Raw genomic sequence first — 20507 nt, 5'->3', positions numbered from 1 at the left:
AGCTCACCAAACTATTATCCAAGAACCCAGAAGTGAAAATAACATCTTGCAAGTGAGAAGAATAATTTCTTCCACTCACACAGTGCTAGTTTAATATTAGGCAAAGTCAGAGATTTAGTGTTAACATGTTAAAGCCATGGCCAAGGCATAGCCAACAATATTAACACATCTAATGACAAAAAGCTAACAGCAAAGAAAGAAAGATGAAATTAGTACAATAAAGGGGGTAAGGGAAAAAGAAAAAAGAAAACAAAATCTAACTTGAAAAAATAAAGCAGTGATGTAAACTCCTATGATTGAAGACAAAAGTAAGAAAACAGAAGTATTTGGAAAGAGGAAGGAGCTATAATCATGAGTAATAGTAGTAGCAATAACAACTCTAAACACTTAAACAGAATTTCTGTGTACGAAGCTAGGTCCTGGTGTTTTACATATATGAACTCTTTTAATCCTCACAACAATTCTACGATACAGGTATTTTTCTTATTTGATGAAGAAACAAAGTCACCAAGAGGTTCCATTAATATCTGATGTTTTCAATACTGATACATTTCTAGTCTTACATAAATGTTCTTATTTCAGGACTTGCCACATTACTGCTTCTTGTGTTTGGTACTTTAACCTCAATAACCACATCCAAGATTTCAATACATCCTGCAAGTTCTACCTCCCAAGCATATGCTGGATCTGTCGCTTCTCTCCACCCCTGTGCTGCTCTCCGAGTCTAAAACACCCTTGTTTCTCCTAAATGGTAACAACAGCCTCTTAATTGGTTTGCCTCTTTTGATTCTTTCGTTCTTCATAATCCATTCAGCAATTAAAGTAAGCATTTGAAATAAATCAGATTCTATTTCTTTCTATTTCAAACTTTCCAGTGATTCTCCATTGTACTTACAATATGTTCTAAACTCCTTACCATGGTTTATTTACATGATTTGGCCCCAACCTACCTCTTCAACCTCATTTATCCCATTCTCTTTTACTTTATTAAAGGATTAATGTTCTAATAATTTCTCCTTTACCTTAGAATACATCCACATGCCCCAAAGCATTGGATTTGTACAAGGGTCCAGAGTACTTACTGCTCACCATCTGATTAGCATCATTTCAATATGCTGGATCATTATTCTGTAGAATGTCAAGATAGTCAAGATCCCTGAAATTACATTATGGCAGAGATCAAGAGAATAAACAGCCACAGACAAGAGAGAGAACATGTATTGCCGTCTTTGTCACATAAAAGCAAATTGATTTGGATTCTTCTTTACTGATGAATGTTGAAAAGAATGCACTTACCAGGTTGATAACCACATACCAAATTCCAGAAGCTGTGTTGGTCTGTTCCAGGACAGATCTCTCATCTGGCATGGCAGCTGAAACTGAGGCTGATTTTAGGTTTACAGCAGTCCACTTTCATCCACCATGATTCATCTGGTGTTTGCTGGGACTAGACAGTTTAATTAAAAGGGAATGGAGTGAGACCAGCAGCCCTGCCTCTTTCAATGTCTTTGATGTTGGTAGTAATCTCTTCAAGTCTTCCTCAAATGCAGTATTCCCCTAATTTATAGTCTTCGCTGGGATACCGGGGGATGGGTAACTTCTGTGCCTTTCCCAGCTCTCTTGTCACAAGGACTCTTATTGCATAACTAGAGAACCAGTGTGAGAGCTCTTCTAGTTGCTAAATACATTCATTGAATTTTGCACTTGGGGATTAGAAAACTACTGTGGACTCACTGCAGAATTCCATTCATGGCAGGTTTTTATATGTGCCGGAATAGACTTAAACCGGAGGACCATTTCGGCACTTAAGGTTCCCTGAGGTCATTGTCAGTTAAGACTCCTCATCTAACTGCCCTTTCCCCAGTATACACTAATGCTGGTGAATTACCACAGTTTCTTTAGGGGAAATATTTGGGAATGTTTACTGAATATACTTGTGACGATGTTGCAGAATTCTTCCTCAAGGGGCTGGTAGCCATTCTAATGAATGATTCTGGGTTTGTGATCTGACTTAAATCTGGAAACTGAGTAAGTAATTGCAATTTCCCATCACAACTTATGTCATACTATTTTTAATACCTCTCATTTATTTTCCTTTTCTTTTTCCAATTTAAGTAACAACCTGTTTGGCAGTCTCTGTATCTTGTCCCTCAGGACATCCTGTTTTGTTAGCAGTTGGTAGAGAGAGGCGCTCTCACTGCATGGAGATGGATGTGTCCTCTGAGCACCCCCAGAGAATATTGTCAGTTGGTGGGTTTTCTGACCTCATATGATGGATTTGTTCTAACATTCCTGATTCCCTGCACCTTCTGATATCTTCCTTAATACCATATTAGGGCAGTTCTAGTATCTCTACTCTGTATGTTGTAGGTCATTTTTGGAAAACTTCAGTCTTCCCACCAGTGTTTATGAATCATTTCCAGGTGGCTTTGCTAGGATGTTAAGACTGGAGTCATAGGAGAATGTATCCAGTTAATTAATTCCCCTATCTGGTCTTTTATTCCACAACCTGCTTCCCCATGCCAACACTCTTGGGATTTTGCTCTGACAAGGTTTCCCCCAGTTCTTGCTGGTGGGTATTAACCAGCTGCTATAACTGCTTCAGTTAATTCCTACTGGAAGCAACAATTGCACCAATCTTCTTGGACTCTGCTGAGCCCTGACACAGGCTAAATAAACATAAGCCTGAAGCAGTAAGGTGTTAAGTGCAAATCTTGAAGATAACAAGCATTATCTTGCAAAATGCTTGTCTCAGGTGATTGTCCTTGCAGAGTTCCTGTAAATGGAATTTATTCTCTTCTCAGAGGGGAGACTGGGGACTGCTGCTGAAAGCCTGTGGGTTTCAGAGGAATCTAGAGGCTGAATCAGCTCAGGCTCAAGCATCCAGTACCTCAGGGTCCTAAACTTTTCCCATCAGGAAATCCATTCAGGGAAATTTCAGCTTCCAACAAATGGAACAACAGAAGCCAGATTTATCCCTTTGCTGGAAAAAAAAAAAGATAATATATATGAAACAGGATATCTTGTAGAAATAGATAAGGTGATTCTAAAACAGCCAAATCAACTTTGAAAAAGAACGGATTTGAAGGACTACATTGATTTTAAGACTTCTTATAAACCTAGACTAACATACATGCAGTACTGGAGTTGAAATTAACAAACATCAATAGGACAAAAAGTCTAGAATTGGACCCATATGAATTTGGACGTGTTTTTGTACAAAGGCAATTCCATGGAGAAAGGTTTGTGTTTTCAACAAATTGTGCTAGAATAATTGAATGTCCATAAGCAAAAATTAAACTTAGATCTATACCTCACACCATATAGAGAATTAACTTAAAATGGATCACAGACTTATATGTAAAGCTTAAAAGATTTAAGAGAACATAGAAGAAAAATATTAGAAACACTGGGACAATTTGATTCCAAATGTACTGTTCATAAAAATGCAAAGTGAAAATTGAACTTTATTAAAATTAAGAACATCTATTCTCCAAAAGATACCATTAAATAATGGAAAGATAAGCTACAGACTGGGAAAAAATATTTGCACATCATATATCTGAAAATGACCTTTCCCAGAGGGTGTAAAGAAGTCTCAAAAACTCAGTAATAAGAAAACAAACAATCCTATTAATAAATGGACAAAAGATTTGTACAGACACCAAAGAATATATGCAGAAGGCGATTAGGTATAGAAAAAGATAATCAACATAATTAGCAATTAGGAAGATGCAAATGAAAACCACATTGGGATACCATTATCCATGTATTATAATGATTAAAATTCTAAAAGGATTATCCATATCAAATGTCAATGAGGGTGTGATGCAACTGTAACCCTTGCACTCTACTGGTAGGAATGGGAAATCATACATTCATTTTGGAGAATCATTTGCCAGCCTCTTAAAAAGGTAAGCATATACCCACCATGTGATCAGCCATTCTATCTGTGTGTATTTACACAAGAAAAATTACAGCATACATTCAGACAAAAACTTTTAAGAGCTTTTATACTATTGCCTTTCACATATAAGTGCATAATCTATGTGAGTTAATTTTTACAAAGGGTGTGAATAATGAGTCAAATCTGCGTTTTTTAATAGGGATACTCAATTGTCCCAGCATTACTTATTGAAAAAGGTATTTTCTTAATGTTCTACACTGCTAGTTTTTGCCATTAATTGTTTAGATAACCATGAGTCAGGCTCCTTGTTATTTTTTTTTTTTTGGTCTACTTTTTCCATCTTTGCAGTAATGTCACATCATGTATATGGCATTTTCATACACATTTTAGGATACTTCTGTCAAGTTTCACAAACAAGAGTTGTAATTTTCATTGAGATTGAATTGAAGCTATAAATCAATTTAGGGAGAGTTAACTTTTGCAATATTGAATTTTCCAACTAATTATCATGATAAAGCTTTCATGTATTTAGATGTCATCTACTTTTTCTTAATAATCTTTATAATTTTCTGTATTAAAGTCATGCACATCTTTTGTTAAATTTATTCCCAGGTATTTGATTATTTCTGATAAGGCTGTTTTTTTTTAATTCTCTTTCTAACAACTTGGTGTATGGAAATATAATTAATATTTTAATATTGACTCTGTATGTACAACCTTGCTGTTAACTGTACAATTACTTTTAATGGTTTATTTGTAGAGTTGTTTTAGATAATTTGTATTGTATTAAAATAACATTGAAAGGGAGACTCAACTAGATGTACAAACTTTAAACCTCCCCAAGATGTTTTGATCAAAAAGAAAGGAGGCACAGAATAGAAATACATCTTTTATAACAATGATTCCAGTATTTATGTGAAACAACATGATGTTCATAAGTAGTTCCTAAATTTGGTCCTTAGTAAAGTTCTTCACTAACATTAACAAAAAACTAGATATTTCTAGGGCAGAGAAAATTTCATATCTTGAATATCTTGTTACTAGGGAACAAAGATTCTTAAGTTCAGAGATTATATTAAGAAGGCACAAGAAACCAAATTAAAAGGTGTTTTCACTGGTCAATTTGTGACAATTTGAGTGTCAATAGATTCAAAAGTTATAATTAGTTGAGTTTATTCTGTCTGAATTAATCATAGTTCTCAAAAGAAAATTTATTATTTTTCAATTAGCCTGTGCCATTTTCAAGTTAATTTATTTAGGCAAATATGTCTATGTAAAATGCTGACAGTCGGTGGAATAGTTCTAAAGGAATTAATTCCCAAGTTTAAAATGTCCCTATCCATAAATAGCAATAGGGCACATACTTTATAGGACAAATTGCAGTAAAAGTGTATAAAGCTTTTCAGAACCAACAACATTATGATCACTCATGTCACCCAGAATTAGATGAATCAGTAAAAACTGCAAGTGGACTTTTTTTTTTTTAATGAGTATTTCTGAGGCTTTAAGACATTCTGCTAAAACCAGTCACATTCTTACAGGGACAGTCGTCTATTAAATAATATTTTATTAACTCTTTATAAATCCATAACGGGCTCTGTTAAGACATCCCGTTAAGAAGAAAATACATTGGCTCTTTCTTACAAACCAAACGAGTGGAGTCATAATCTCCAGTGTGCTCTGGAGAACAGCTCTCAGCTTTCACCCTTGCCTGAGGAAAATGCTTCCAATCCTCAAACTGTCGGCTTCATGAGCTGTTCAGCTCCCCATTAGGCTGTTCACCCGACAAGTCTCTCAGGGCTTTTATTATCTCAGAATCTTCATCTCCATTTCTGACTGCCCAGAGTGACTTTCACCACCTGGTCCTAACTCTTAAAACAGAGGGACTGTGCTCATCTTCTGCCAGAAGAAAAATGAATGAAATACTTTCACTCTCCGAGGGATGGAACCTGGTGGCCCTGCGCCAAAGCGACTGCACCAGAACTTCCTTCGTCAGTGAAAGGACCTGCAAATTATAATCGCTCTCGGAAACTTTGTAGCCACCACACTGACAATGTTGAATGATTGTCTATAATTGTTTTTAGCAAGTTCCTCTTGGGGGAAAGAGAAGCACCCTGAGAGAGCTCTGAGCCAAGTCTTATAAAGACAGAGTTTGAAGTGAGTCTTCCATGAACCGTGGAACCCCCATCAACCGTTTAAAACCCTGTTGGCAGGGCAACAGGGTTTTAAACAAGTTCCTACCCTGATTAGTCTTTTCAGTGGCCGCCAGGCTGGTAGTTTTCACTGTGATTATCATCTGTTGGTTTTCAGGGCTACAGCAAAACTGGAGATCAAGGAAAGAGGAACATAAATAGCTAAAACTCTCCAAAGTTGTTTTTTTTTTTTTTTTTTTTACCAAGATTAAGCCCTATTTTTGAGTAATAGTCCCAGGATTGCTGAAAATTTTGGTTAATTTCTAGTGTTGTGAAAAAGTTAATTTTGACAGCTTTGCAAGTGTTTTCATTGCTTTTATGGAGAAAATTCTCTCCTATAGAGGATATCTTGACTCTACCATTTTCATCAGCTTTAAATGAAAGTCACCTTAAATTAGTTTTAAGGTTTGAAAATATTAAGATCATTAACTGCAAAATCTTAAAACTATGTTTAATGTGAAAATTCATCATTGTTTCAAAGGCAGTAGTAATTATAAACAACACAGCACAAAAAGCTTTCTTAGCAACTTAAGGTTTATTTTCAAAGGAATAAATGAGAAGTCCTCACAGTTAAGATGAGCAATCCCAATTCTTCTCTTTCTGTGATTTCTGTTTTTGTGATGCCTAAATATAGCTAAGGGTTTTGCTGTGTTGCTTATTTATGTACCAAGGAAATCTGCATGTTGGTATTTACCTAAGAGAAATATTGACATTTGTCTGAAAAAACTGAATGCAAGAATTTACAAAGAAGATAAAGTAATAATTTCCATTTCTACTTAGATGAGGACTAGTTAAAATTTATGAATATATGCAATGGAATATTACGAAGCTGTTAAAAGACTTGCTGGCACTTTGTGTTCTGATATGGAAAAATATTCATAACACAGCTATGTGAAAAAAAGAATGATTGTACATATGTGTATTTTTATACTAATCATGTTTAAAAGCCAGTAAAATAAAACCTATTTCTACATGTGTATGTATGTTTGTAATGATTTGTACAAACATCTGGAAATATACACATAAAGTGAACATCACTGGTGATTATTGGTGATAACATAGAATTGAAGCCAGGTCTGGGCTGGGGTCAGGGTGGGAAGGTGTAGGGAAGGGAGGATTGCCCAAGAATATTGACTTTGTTTTGTTTGAGGTTTTATAAAACTATTATAGGTATAACCCAATTAGTATAAATTAAATCTTATATAGGTATAGTTAAAATAAATTTTCATATATGAACATGTAAAATTGTTGTCAAATATTATAGCAAAAACCAAATAGCAATTACCTTTGTAGCTCTGGGAGATAAAGTGTAAATTTAATTTTCTTATGTATGTTTTCCTGTTCTTTTTTCACATTTTTCTATACTAAAATGTATTACTTCAGAATAAGAAAACATTTTAAATAGATACAGGTAAATATAGATAGTAAAGAGTAAATAAGTAATCTCCAAATATTTTTCTAACACTTTAATAATATTAATAGTTGGACAAAAAGTCTAATTTTGATGCTAAATCAAATAGTAATGTCTTTTACATCTTGTGTAAAATGTGTAATAGTTAGAGAAGCTTATTTGTATGGCTCTAGAAATTAAGACCCATTATTATTAAAAAGATAATAGGCAAAACATTTTTCTTTTTCTTTGTCTTTGAATGGAACTGCTATATTTTATGGCAGAATTTCTTAGAGATTCCCAGAAGGCTATCCTAGAAAATTATACCACTAAGTAACCCTGACATATATTAAAATCCAACCATGGGCCTGGAAAATAATATATACTTTAATTGAATATACGAAGTCAAATCCCATAAGATGAACAGAAGTTTATTCAACTTTCCATCATAAGTCCCTAAGCCCTTTGAAGTTATACACTGAAATGTATTTTATAACCACATGACAGATGTGACCCAAGAAACGCCATTTCGTTTTTATAGATTTCCAAATCCATTACACTACTCCTCCAAAGCAATCTCCAAAAGTTTGTATTTTGTTCTTGGCTTCCAGACATTGATATTTTGCATACAAAACTCACCTTATCATAAGATGGGCACCAAAGAGCTTCTGAAGATGTCTTGAAATGAAGCAATCTAATTATAGGCTATTCACTAATCCCTCCTCACGTGTCCTGGTCATTATACCTTCCCAGTCCCGCTGAAAGACGATGACAGCACCCTCTCTCCTTCCCTGGAAGAACCCCAAGGGGATCCAGTACTACCCACCTCTCCCCTTATCCACCTACAAACTAGCGTGAACTAATGTCAGCTCCCTTCCTGGGGTTGTAGACAAGAAAATGTGACCCAAATGAATAATGTACTGCAAATGTCAAAATAAATTTCAGCTAAAAATGATATTTTTGAAGGAGATCTAATGAGAACACTGTTCAAAAGGCAGCGTTAGTGTTTCTTGGTCCCACATTTAATTAACTCAATCTGACTTTTATTAGGCTCTGCATTATGTGCTTCCTTGTTCAGTAAACAAACACAGAAAATTAAACTAGGGCCACTGCCAACTAGCAGTAAATTTAATTGAAAAATAATAAATTGCCATAGGGTACCATAGGGTTTTGTGCAGATAAACTTATTTTTCCTGGAAAGTTTCCACTTGCATTTGTCACAACTTGATATATAAAAGGAACAAAAGAAGAGAAATACGGTACTCGGTGGTAGAATGGCCTTGGAGAACAATTCAGAGGCCGGTTTCTAGAACTTCACAGATGATCCATGTTTCCACCTGAAAAGCAGAGATGGCCTCCAGAGGAACTCTAACTCGGCCCTCCAGACCTGTAGAACCTGCCAGAATTGTGCCCTATTAACTTTCAGTCAAAGGAAGCTTGCTGGGGAAGAAGCAGGATGACCCTGACGATAAGAAGTGTACATGATGTAGGGAGAAGAGGGGCTGCAGGCAAAAAAGGATACTCCCAAATAATTCTGTGCTATGTGACAGTCGATAACTGCTTTAGTCATTCTAATGTGATATGAACCAAAGGCATTTCGAAACATGGGCTGTTTGTTTTCTTTCCTTGATATCTTTTCCTGATGTATAGGGACTCTTCAAGCGACTTTCTGTTTGAGTTTACATCTAGGCAGGAGAAGGTTTGGATTAAATCAGGAGAAAAATAAGGTCTTTCTGAGTGATATGAAAACTATCACATCTAGAAGGGCAGGTGTCTGCTTATCTGGTTGCAGGTTCTATCATCCAGGGTCAAGCACTGGGAGAGGAGCACAGCTCCCACTCCATGCGCCTGACCTCCAGGCAGGAGTGTACCCGCTGGGCTCTACACACGTGTGATCTTTCCCTCTATCCTCCTGCTGCTGAGGAATATGCCACTCAACTATTCTCCCAGTTCCCAGTGATACTTCCCATGATGGCCCATGATCCTTAGGGGCTTCTCTGCAAAGCTATTTAACGTAAAACAATCCACTCTTTGGTGTTAGATATTTGCTTGGACTCTATATCCACTCTTTACAGATTAAATAGACTGAAGAGTCACTAATTCATTCAACAAATGGTTTTTAAACAACTATGTGCCCACATTATTTTGGTACAAGGGCTTAAAAAAATAAGAGCCCCAAACACCCCAACTTCATGGAACTTACCTCTTCTTGGGGGAGAGATGGACAGGCAAAATACATGAGTAGGTCATAAGGAGCTGCCCACTAAGGACACATACATAGCATTCCTAAGTCCATGAGTCATTGTGCTAAGTCTCCCTGAGAAGATAGCAGTTGGGAAAAGACTTGAAGAAAAGGAGAGTGTAACTTCAGGGCAGTGAGGGCAGAAGAAACAACAGGTGGTCCCTTGGCAGGGTTCTGGGCAGGAGCACATCTGGGCTGTCCTTGAAATGTGCAGAGGCCAGGGCGACAGCAATGGAGAGAAAAGGGCAGGCAGTAAATCAAAAAAGGTGACAGTGGCCAAGTGGTTGGAGCAACTCTAAGGATTCTTAACTCTAAGCAAGTTGACAAACTAAAAGCTGATCTTGGGCAGATGTGACAAGACCTACGCAAGCTTTGGTATAGGAAGAGAGTATGGGGGCAAGAGGGGATGCAGGCAGACCAGTCAGACTCCCCTGCAGCTGTCCAGGGAGGCAGTGGTGGCTTGGATCTGGGTGTTCACCATGAGAACGGAAGAGCTTCTGGAGTAACCCAACATTTTCAGCCGACTTCACAATCTGTACAATGAGGGCATACAACTTCTACTTGGTTATCTTAAGAGTTGAAATAATGTATGTAAATGTACATTGCCCTATAAGAGGGGATTGGTAAATGTCCCTTTCTGTACCAAAACTTCTCACCTGAACAGGGATGCGTGAAACCATAAGAACACAGGCTTTTTCAGGCTTTGTAGCTATAAATTCCACTCAAACAAAGAGTTGGAGGTTATAATTGATAATTCATATGTGTTTTTTAAAAACACCCACAGGGAACAACACTGGTAGCCATAGAGACTTAATGGACATACTTACAGACATAAAATTTTATTTTTAGACAGTATGGAGACTAAACCAGACTCATGATAACTGTTCCTCAAGGGAGATAGAGCAAGAAAAAGAGAAAGGTGTTAAAAAGAATTGAGCTTCCTTTTGTTTTTATTTTAAAGCAACTAAGGAAAAAATAACAGTTGTGCAGTCTAGATGGTATTAACAAAAGTGTTTTTTTAATTAATCTTTGCTTTTTTCATAATATTTAAAATGTTTTTCATTGTAATTTTAATTCAAAAATTAAAACAAAAATTAAACTAGTAAGGAAGAAGAAAGATTGAAGGGGAAGAGAGGGAGAGAGAAGGACAACTAGAAGGGACAGTCTTTAGGCACATTTTATTTCAGTTTGTGTATACTTTTTAAAAATATTCTTCAACAACCTGATGTTAATTGAAAATTACCTGCATAATTAGGAACTGTTCTAACTGACTGATATTGCACTAGCACTTTATAGAATAGAAAACCCTTTCATATAACTTAACGCATTTAGTTCTCAAAACAACTGTAAATGATAGCGTGGCAGTTATGGAATCTCCATTTTACAGGTGAGGAAATTGACAATCAGTTGCTGAATGATTTTCCCTGCAGTTTCACGGAATGACTATTGCAGAGCCAGATGTGGAACTCAAGCTTTGGGGTCTGAGCGTTCAAATGGCTACTCTCTTCTTAGCCTCTGTAACCATGGAACTGTGAATTTTCAATTTTGTTGTTTTTATTTTATGAGAAACATATGGATTCTATTCTCACTCTAAAATCCCGAACAATAAGGGGAAGCTAAGCACTCCCTCAATTCTCTGACACCTCTTCTCAAGCCCTGTTACCTATCTCAAGGCCCTTCACCTGGGAGAAAACTGCTTTTGCAATTTTGGGGTGATCTTTGTAGACCCATTCCTGTACAATTTCATACCTTTTTGTTTTTGTGTGTTTATACAAAATGTATTTTTTTGTATTAAAAAATCTTTTGTACCTGTATTTGTACCTTTAGAGACATGATTTTAACATAAGTATTATGAAACTACATCTCGATAAGATGAAATCATATCTCATTCTGTGAAAGTACTTCTCAATTCTCTTATAAAATGGCTAAATCAACAGCAGTATCAATGGTGATATAAAAGAACTGATTGCTTCACATCTACCAATACTGGGTATTAATGGCCTTTTTTACTTTACCAATCTAAGAGGGAAAAAACAAATCAATGCTATTTTAAGTCGTATTTCCTGAGTTACCACAGAAATAGAACTTTTTTTTCTTGTTCATTGGTCGTTTACATTTCTTCATCTATGTCCTTTGTTGATTTGTCTTTTGGATGGTTTGATTTCTTATTGATTGCAGGTTTTCTATATTTATCTGCATATGAATTCTTTATCTTTAAATGTATTTCAATTATTTTTTCACAGTCTTTCATTGCCCTTCAACCTTTTAATGGTATCTTTTCTCATAGAAATACATTTTACATGCTAATGTAGTCAGGCTTTCCCTTGGGCCACCCCACCCAGAAATTAGCAAGCATACTTATACCTACATATGATTTTGCTTTTATATTTAGTTCCTTGGTTGCGCTTGGAAGTTATTTCTGTGAGAACTCAAAGATCTATTTTCTAAATAGAAATACAGTAATTTCAGAACTATTTACTGAAAAGTCCGTACTTTGCCCAATTATCTAAAATGCCATCTTTATCCTACACAGAATTCTCATACAAAATGAATCCATTGTATATTCTCAACATTGTAGAACTGATACATTCAACTGACACATTTTAGAATTCATTGGTTGAGTTAGATGAAAAATCCTATGCAACTAAAAACTCAAAATAACTCAGATAATAGGGCTAATACTTCAATTTTTTCACTTACATCCTCCTACCTCAACTCCAGGCTGTTCCTCAGGGAAAACTACTAATGGAGCTTTCTTCTCTGACCCTTTTCAAGATGCAATGTATGAATAAATTCCCTCTGTAATAAATGAACATGTCAACAGAAGACCCAGGTGCCTTGGGTAATCCTTTCCAACAAATATCCTCCTTTGCAATATGAACAATTTAGGACATTTCCTTCCAGACCTTTTATAAACATGCACTCATTGTGTATGTAGGCATTACAATGGTGTGGTTTTATCAGTTATTCAGACATTGATATACATCTGTACTGGCTGGCACAGAGCTTCTGACTCTAGTGTCCCCAGGGCCCTCCACTTATTGGGCATACCATCCTCAACCCCCTGCAAATCCCTCATTTTACAGCAATTGGTTATGAGAAAGGTTGATGTCCCTCTAACAGTAGCCCCCCTTTGAGTCTATTGGTTTCCTGCATACTAGTTGCTAAATATCTTGAATTATCATCTTGACCACATAGCGCATGCAGTAGATCTCTAAGACTTACAATTAAGTTAAAAAAATCAAGTGGTCAGTAGAATAATGGCCACCCCAAAATGTTCATGTCCCCCTAGAACCTGTGTATGTCTTATAGTACATGACAAGAGGGGATTAAGGCTGCAGATAGAACTAAGGCTGCTAGGTAGCTGACTCTGACATAGGGAGATAATTCTGTGCTTTCTGGATGGGCCCAACATAACCACAAGTCTATAGAAGGAGCGAGGCAGGAATATTTAAGTCAGGGAGAGATTTGAAGATGCTCTGCTGCTATGAAGATGGAAGGGCCACCAGCTAAGGCACGTGGGCAGCTCCAAAAGCTAGAAAAGCAAGAAATGGATACTCCCTTAGGGCCTCCAGAAGGAACACAGTCCTCACTGCATCTTGACTTTAGGTCAGTGAGACCCACTTCTGACCTCCAGAATTGTAAGATAAATCGTTTGTGCTGCTTTAAGCTGCTAAACTTGTGGTAATTTGTTAGAGCAATAGGCAACTAATACAGAGCTGAAAGTACAGACCACAATTTATATCACAGTGAAATTCATTCCAAGCCACTTTAAGATGTTTCTTATCTCTAAATTCTTAGGAAACTGTCCCTTTAATGGACTTCTAATTGTGTCATTTAACCGACTATCTTTGGTTCTCATCTTTGAATTTTGTGGCACTTGCACCATAGAGACCGCTTTCCTGGAAATGCCAGCCTCACTTGGTTTCAGGGCCCTGCTCTTTCTCAGTTCTCCTCCTGCCTTTTTCACTAAAAAAGTAGAAGGGCAAGGAAATGGAGACTAGGTGGCTGCCTCTGAGATTGCCTTATAGCCTATTTGTGGTGGTGGTGGCAGTACTGTGTTGGCTTGTTGCTGTACCTAAAGTATCTGTTGTGCAGATTCCATTTTTTCTCCTTCTTCTGAATCCACATGGTCTTCTTAGATAACTTCACCGTCTCTTAGAGCTCCATCCCTCTCTGCTCATGAATCTCAAATGTTTGTTCTAGTTCAATTATGAAGATAATCATATTATTTTGATTTTCCTTTTCCTCTCTGGTTTATGATTCTGTCACTTCTACAGAATCTAATAGGACTTGAAGTTGTTCACTGTTATCAAAAGCCCTTGCTCTTTCTTGGAAGATGAGCTGGCTTCACCTCCTCCTTGCTTCCTCAGTTCTCACAATTTGCTCAGATCTGGAGTGATCAGATACACTGAATCTCACACTTTCCAGCCTGTCACAGAAGCAATGTATCCATGTCAGTGCTAAGGTCAGACTGCAGGTACGAGGAGAGCCTGGGAGAGCAAGTCTGCAAACAGACATGGAAAAGAAGGAAATTCATGACCATCACCACCACCACCATCATCTTCAGTGTGACAGCAAATCTCATGGGAGAGCCATTAAGTTCTTTTGCTACGAAAGGGTAGAGGTTTTGAGAAAGACTGGATCTGTTTGAGAGAAAAAAGAAAGCCCATTTGCTTTGCCCACTTGGGGCATAGACTCATTCTGTGATCCTGCTTCTGGAAGGGCCTGCCTGGGGGATAGCAGACTCAGAGCATAGCTGTGTCATTTGCATCACACAGGGATTATGCCCTAAAAGACCAAAATTAAAGAGACATGTTTTATTGGGATGGGTGGGACCCAGAGAAAGAGAGAGATGATTCACAGAGACAAGTATAGGAGAGACATTAAATGAAAGAGCAGGAGGACACAGGAGAGGTATCATTTACACCCCAAGGGGCTTTGCATTTTTGAAGGACTAAGAGTAAAAACCTGATTCTAACATCAGCTGCTCCAGCTAGTATCTGCAGTCACTAGACATAATCAGAGAGATGGTGCTTTTGTGTGTTACTAGTTGAAAGAGAACTTTCAACGAGTAAGACTGGGTTGAAGACCTCTTGAAAGATCCTGATAAGCCAGAGAGAAGAGCTTTACTGGCCTCCCACGTTGCTCAGCTAGCTTGTTTCCCTATCAGGTTAAAGAGCTGAAGCTGCAGACCGGAGGGTGGCAGTTGAGGGGCAGAGGGGTGTCATGGAGACGACTTGGGGTTGGAGTGGGCCTGTGTCTGCCTTAGGCTTTCAGCAGGGACAGCTAGCTGCTCACTTCTGTTTTATCCCAGTGCAAGAGAAGTTTTGGCTGCACAATGGCTGAACTTCCTAAGTTGGCTCATGGGGTCACTTTTAAGAAGGAGCCATGTGTTAAGAGTCACGAGAAACAACCCCTATTCTAGGTGACATATGAGACTTCTCGCTAATAGCCACTTAAGTCAAAAAGGTAGAGACAAGCCAATAATAGATTCTAGTTGGAGACCTCAATTCTTCCATCACTCACAGAGGGGAGTGGGCTTTTAGACAGGAGTATTTGCCTTTGAAGGGTCATGGAGAAGGTGGAGTGCAACAAATAAAATTGTTCTGAAACAGAATGAGTCTCTTCAGCACTTCTTAGTACAAACCTTTAAACAATCCCAAAAATAACCATCTTCCTTGGAGTTGGGGTTGGGGTGTAGGTGATTATTTCTGCAACACTGTGAAAATAATGAAAGAGCTCCATTTGGGGCATCCATACTAGGATTTTGGAATAAAATAAAACGAGTTGGAAAGCCAGGCTATCTCGGAGAGAGATCTGGCCTGGGCAGATCATTTTTCCTAAGTGCAGAGATGATAACCTTTGTGCCTGGATTGTAGACCCCGCTCCCACCTGCCTTTCTAGACTGCTCCTTGTCAGGGAAAAAGCCGTGAGTCAGTTGACTCTCATATTCTGTTGTCATTCTGCCTCTGCAGCTGGAAATTGGTGGTTTAGATGCTCAGCATCTCTCCCTCTTCCTGGAAGTGCCCTTCTTCTGCAGTGTCAACACCTCAACCCTTTCACCCCTTTCTAAAGTAGGGTCAGGATGGTGACTGGCAACTTCTACTTGAACTTCCCTCCATAGCCACAGTGACTGAAGGAAAGGGCAGAAAACTCAGCTAAGCCAGTTAACAGTCCTTTCTTGAGTCACAATACATTTTTCTGTTTCCTCTAGATTTGTTTAAGTTTGGTCTGTTTTGCTTGCGATTAAGAGTACAGTCTTGTGAATATCTGAATTAGCATTCAATGAAATTTCTTTCCCTCTCTCTCTCAATCCTACAATAACAATGTAACAACAACCTAATACATTAATATACCTCCTAGAAAAGATTTTACGAATGTTTGTCCACTTAAAGAAACTTTAAGTCTTTTCTTTCACATCTGTTTTGCAAATAGTGTTAACTCCCTTTCAGAGCAAACAAAAGGAAGAACTCTTCTTCAGAGATGGTAGGATGTTATTCATCTGGCCTTTCTGTTGGGAGTGATTCTGCTATATTTCTATTTATTTTTCAGAGGTCAGTTAAGAAAAAATACATTATTTTTCTTTTTTGTGTTATAAATGAATATAATTGCCAAAAATTCAACAAAGACCTTTGCTGTAAACCTGTATTAGTTTCAGCTAAGCTCCTTCAAACACCATCACATACCTAAGGACCTGGGTAGCTGGATCTATTTTCACAGTTCTTTCCAATTCTAATGAGTTCTGAAGAAGTTTATTTCAAAATAATCCTCCTGTATTAAGCACTGGCTTATTGACAGGTCCTCTTTTATCATAATTGTATGAAGTTTATTTTCTAAACGAAGGTTTATTTTTGCATGAAATTCTGAGGTTTTGCATTGTGTATGTGAAGCAATTAGTTTGGGATTTTTGGAATTTATTTTAGATCAGACAGATGTCTTCAATTTACACACTCTAGGAGGTGACAAACCCTATTAACATTCGAAAGCTATCAATTTGCTTTATCTTTGTTCTTCAGCATTCTCAGCTCTTTTTTGATCCAAGCTAACTCTTTTTTGTTGTTGTTTGCTTGTCCCCTCCCCCTCTCCCCGGTTTTTATGTAGATGGAAGGAGAAATTTAAGAAGATGGAAGATTAATTTAGTAATTTTATCACTGTCAAAATCTGGTGGCTTACTTTAAGAACCATGAATTTTACCACTACTAAGAATGCATTTTTTCTCACTACAATTCTCTCCTCTTAGCACTCATGATTTATGCATATGCACACACATGCTAGTTGCACATCTTTAGTAATGTTTTTCTCTATCATGTTGATGGCCCTTAAATTTGGTACTGCCTTTGTCTACGTTTTCTTTTTTTAGTTAGTGGGTGTTTTTATGCAGTTTAAAAAAGACACTTATCTATGAATTGTATATGATTAAGCATGAATTGGTTATTCTTCTAATCATTGATCAAATCCCATGTAGATTGAAAGTAATCGCATTCCCATTGTGTGCAAAGTCCTGGAGTGTTGGTTTGGTGGGGGTGAGAAGGGTGTTGGGGGGAATTTGTTGTTGTTCTTTCATTTTTACTCTGAAATTGCAGACCACACCAGGGTTATTTTTTCCAGATGCTCTCTGCAGCCGCTAGATGGCTCAGTAGATATGCTCAGGTCTTCTCCAGGGTCATTATGTCCAAACCTAATGACCTAAATTGCTATTCATTTCTCACATTGAAGTCCAAACCTGCATCCGGAGTGTGCTCATTATAGGATTAAATAGTGAGGGCATAACAGACCCCGAATTTGATCTGAACAAACCCAGCACATTTTGTGAAAATCTTGTTTACATGTTTGCTTTTATTATGGCTGCCATATTTTATTTTTGCTGAATGTGGGGCATATTATTATTGGTAAGGAGAAGATTATGCACTAACAGATGTCATTAGTTGTATCAGATCTAGATCAAATGTAGAATGATTATACATCCTGACACAGTTGTTTTTGAAATACAGGATAATCCATTATGTACATGATTCTGACAAGTTGAGTTTTTGTGACATTGTACGTGACTTTGAATTCATGCTGTTTCCTTTATCTTGGATTAAGTTATTTATGTATGAGCCCAATAGAAGTAAAAACACTTAGAACTAAGATTAGAAGGATACGTCCTTAACATGAGTACTTCAAACCACTTCAAAAATATACAACAAAATATACTTAATCCTGAAATGCCATAAGCATTCTTATTTAAAATGAGGAACAGGGTAAGTGTGCCTGTGGTCATAATTTAACATTTTTCTTCTGGACATTTTAAATAATGCAGCAAGTCAAGAAAAATACAAGCGGCATTACTATTGGAAAAGAGAGACAGAATTAGCACTGTCTGTAAATCACCTAAAAATAAGAGGTGATGATAAGGAAGTATTTTAAGTCAGTCAGTTACACAGAAATTATACATAACTCATTAAGCTAAAAGACATAAATCGAACAAAAAAATCAACTTCCCTGTACACAATTATCAATTAGAATAAATGAGTTATCAATTCAAATAAAACAAAAATATAACAATGTGCAGGTACATTTAAAGGAAATGCCTATGACCATATGTCAAATATTACTAAACTTTCTGGAATGGCATAAAAAATACTTTTTAAAAAAGAAAAGATTGCTCTCTTCCTTGATGGGGAAAATACTGTAAACATATCATTTCTTCCCCAGATTAATTTAAAATTTTAATAAATTTTAATGATAGTCCACCAAATATCACTCTAGGATTAATTCTTTTCAAAGTCACAAAATATTTCTGAAGTTCATATGAAGAATCAGTGGGGGAAAAGAGTCAAGTAAACAAGAATTTAGAGACTCTTGCAGTGTAAAGCACTTTGTTTATAATTCATCATAAACCTATAGTAATCACAAAAATATAGCACTAAATACTCAAGGAGAATAATAAGATTTCACATATAATATATTACAATATGAACTGAATACTAATCCATGCATTATTCATATATTCATATATATTATATTATATATGAAGCATTTAATAAGGTAGCTCTACAAATTATTGGATAAAGAATGGATTTACTTAAAACAAATTATGTTCATTTATCAGTTTTTAACTGATCAATTTAATGCTCTGTCATGAACTGTACTGCAAAATAAAATCCAGGTGGATTATAAAGAGAAAGGATGAAATATAAATACATAGAAAAGTTCAAGTATTGATTTTACATTTACATAATAATAAGGTAAGGTAAGCTTTTAAGTAATTAAAGGAGAAAGTATTCATATATGTGATTTCCTAAAATGAAATGTTTTTTTCCCTAGAAGACTGTATGTTATCAACAAGGAAAGAGTTTTTTTAGAGATTAATGAAAAGATGTTATTATCCTTAATATATTGAGCTCTTACAAATCAATTTAAAAAAACATTACTGTAGAAATTAGGGGCAGAGACATGAACTGGCAATTCACCAATGAACAAATATACATGACAAATTAAAAATTTTTTCATCTACACTGGTAGCCAAAGAAATAGAACTTACAACAGCAATGAAATTACTGTTTTTGTCTCAAAATCGGCAATGACTAAAAGGAAAATTATGTGAGTGCTGGGCAGGGCACAGTCTCATGGACACTCCGATATGCCTGCCGATGGTGGGTATGTAAATTGGAACAACATTTCTGGAGGGCAATTTGGCAGTGCATTTCAAACATATTAAAATGTGCATATCTTTTCACCAAGAACTGCCACTTTAGGATTTGATTAGATGTATATAAAAATATCTGTGCAAAGATGGTCACCATTCTATTTCTCATTACTGTGAAGATTCCAGGCAAATTTAAGTGCTTAGAAATATTAGATAGATTAAATAAACTATGATTATTTGATCTAGTCATTCAGCAGATATGTATTTACAGTAAGATAATGCATACTCATTAGAGATCTTATAGGCAAAGGACTAAGGAAGTGTTCACAAAATATTGCTGGCTAACAAAGGCCTTGAAATAATCAGCGTAGGTGATTCCATGTTTATGAAGCCTTGGGTGCCCCATCCTCAATGGAGTGAGGACACAAATGAAGCTGTAGCCATAATGACACCCATATGATGGTGGCTGATGGTGCCCAGGAGCCTAACTGCAGGATTTTAGATCCCTGCACAAAATTTCCCGTAGTTATTATTCTTAGATTCACAGAAAATTGCCTTGAACCTACTATCCCGTATCTGGTGTGTAGTAGGGTTCTCCAGAAAAGTAAATGAATATTATATATATTATATATATGTAATTGTATATGTAATGCATATGGGTACATGTAAAAACTGGTTTAATATAAGGCTCATACAATCTGTAGGCTGAGAAGTCCCCAGATCTGTCCTCTGTAAGCTGCAGAAGCAGGAAAGCTATTGGTGTAGACCCATCAGAGTCTAGAGGCTAAGAGTCACAGAAGCCGATGATATGAATCTGAGTCCGAGTCCGACGGCAGAAGACTGGTTTCTGTCTCGGGCAATCAGGCAAAGAGAGCACATTGTTTCATCCTTGGCCTTTTGGTTCCATTTGGGTCCTCATTGGATTGAATGAAACCCACGCTGAGGAGGGCCATGTGCTTCACTGAATGCACTAATTCAAATGTTAATCTCTTCCAGAAACACCCTCACAGACACATTCAGAAATAATGTGTAACCAGATATTCAGGCACCCCATGGCCAGGCCAAACGGACACATAAAAGTAACCATCACTCAGCAAGAGGCTGAGAACCTTCCCAACATTCCTGACAGTGTTAGGGATTTA

This window comes from Manis javanica, chromosome 4 (genome assembly GCF_040802235.1).
Source record: "Manis javanica isolate MJ-LG chromosome 4, MJ_LKY, whole genome shotgun sequence".
Classification (NCBI taxonomy): Eukaryota; Metazoa; Chordata; class Mammalia; order Pholidota; family Manidae; genus Manis; species Manis javanica.
The sequence above is the reverse complement of the archived record's forward strand: the minus strand, read 5'-3'. Positions refer to the sequence as shown.